The sequence below is a fragment of the Chrysochloris asiatica genome, unplaced genomic scaffold, assembly GCF_000296735.1.
Source record: "Chrysochloris asiatica unplaced genomic scaffold, ChrAsi1.0 scaffold02548, whole genome shotgun sequence".
NCBI classification, from domain to species: Eukaryota; Metazoa; Chordata; class Mammalia; order Afrosoricida; family Chrysochloridae; genus Chrysochloris; species Chrysochloris asiatica.
This window is the reverse complement of record NW_006411066.1, coordinates 1-2177: the sequence shown is the minus strand read 5'-3', so window position 1 is coordinate 2177 and position 2177 is coordinate 1. Positions and strand designations below refer to the sequence as shown.

The 2177-nt window shown below is 38.2% G+C and overlaps 1 pseudogene; it reads left to right on the top strand.

Moving 5' to 3' along the window:
• The first annotated feature begins 610 nt into the window (after nt 1-610).
• On the top strand, nt 611-1358 carry LOC102819131 (annotated as a pseudogene).
• Nucleotides 1359-2177: the final 819 nt, after the last annotated feature.

The following is a 2177-nucleotide window of genomic DNA, read 5'->3' as shown; positions in this document are numbered from 1 at the left end:
GGCAAGAGCCAATATCAACAGCTAGGCATTACATGTGAAAAGAGAAGCCTATCTCCTGATCATATCCACCAGGAGACACACAGAAACAAACACCCATTTAAGGATTAATAAACAACCTAACTACTAAAAATAACCACACACACACATTAAAAAAAAAAAAAACCTACAACAAAAGATCTCAAAACATGTCTAAAAACAAAAGAGTAACTGAGACAAATGAGCTGGAGGCATAAAAAGGCTTTCCAGAAGAGGAAGAGCAGGTTTGGATTTGCCTGAGAAGAAATTCAGAAGAATGATATGGAAACAAATTCAAATGCTGTGTAGAGGGATAGAGGAAAATAAGGAAGAAGTCAGAAAAGTACTACAGGCGCAATCAAACAAGATCAATACAACATTAGAAACAATTCAAAACCTGCAAAAAGAGGTCCAGATGATTAATAATAAAATATCAGAAACGGACAATATCCTGAAAGGGATATGAAGCAGAACTGAAGAGATGGAATCCAGAACCAGTGATCTGGAAGACAAATCTCTCAATATTGCTAAGATAGAAGACCAAGCAAAAAAAGATAAAAAGATTGAAGAGATTCGAAGATTCATGCTGTATAACATGAAGAGGAATAACGTAAGAATTTTTGGCATTCAGAAATAGGAAGAATCAGAGAAGTCTACACAGGAGATAGTTGAGGAGCTTCTAGAAGAAAACTGTCCTAACATCTTGAAGGATAAGAAGATAAACATTCAAGAAGCTGAACATCTTTCTTTGCTGCATCTACTGGGAGAATAAGACCATTCTCAGCAACCAGACAGTGGACATTCCAGAGAATGTCGACATCAGTCTGAATGGCTGCACCGTCACCATGAAGGGCTCCCGGGGAACCCTGTGGAGGGACTTCAACCACATCAATGTGGAGCTCAGTCTCCTGGAGAAGAAAAAGTAGAGGCTTTGCGCTGACAAATGGTGGGGAAACAGAAAGGAACTGGCTACAGTCTGCACCATCTGTAGTCACATGAAGAATATGATCAAGGGCATTACACTGGACTTCTGTTATAAGATGAGGTCTGTGTATGCTCACTTCCCCAACAAAGTTGTTATCCAACAGAGCGGGTCTCTTGTTGACATCTAAAACTTCTTGGGTGAAAAATACATTCGTAGGGTTCAGAGGAGGGCAAGTGTTTCTTGCTCAGTATCTCAAGCCCAGAAAGATGAATTAATTCTTGAAGGAAATGACATTGAACTTGTATCAAATTCAGCTGCTTTAATTCAGTAAGCCACAGCAGTTAAAAACAAGGATATCAAAAAAATTTGGATAGAATATGTGTTTGAAAAAGGAACTATCCAACAGGCTGATGAGTAAGATATAAACATTATCCAGCTATGGTAACAAGGCCCTAGTAATTCCTAAGACCTATTGGTGGTATTTTTGATGTAATAAAATTTATCTAACCATAAAAATAAAATTTAAAAAAGAAGCTGAATGTTCCCAAGGAAGGATAGACCCCAAAAGAAAATCACCAAGACTATCATAATCAAGATCTCCAAAAATCAAAGACAAGGAGAAAATCCTAAAAGCAGCCAGGGAAAAGAGAAGTGTTACTGACAAAGGCAAGCCAAATCATATTAAGATCTGACTTCTGAGCAGAAACCATGAAGGTAAGAAGGCAATGGGGAGACATATATAAAACCCTAAAAGAAAAAACTGCCAACCAAGAATCATCTATCGAGCAAAACTGCCAATCAAACAAGATGGTGCAATCAAAACATTCCAGGATAAATAGAAGCTAAGAGATTTTTTCAAAGCCAATCCAACACTTCAAAACATCCTAAAGGAAATTTTTTGTACTGAACACCAATAAGAAGAGACAAAAACCAGAGTTGTGATAACACCACCTGAAACTCAGACAACAGACAGCAGAGTCTAGAACAAAACAAAATTACAGCAATGAATTCAAAGGAGCTGGGAGGTCAACCAAAGATCAAAATAATAACAATGTCAAAGAAGGGAAAAATATATGATACAATAGACTGTCTTAATTGGAGGGAAAAGTTACTAGACTATGTTGTTGTCAGGTGCCATCGAGTCGGAACCAACTCATAGCGACCCCATGCACAGCAGAACGAAACAATATCCAATCCTGGGCCAACCTCTCTACCGCTGACACACGTGACGCCATCA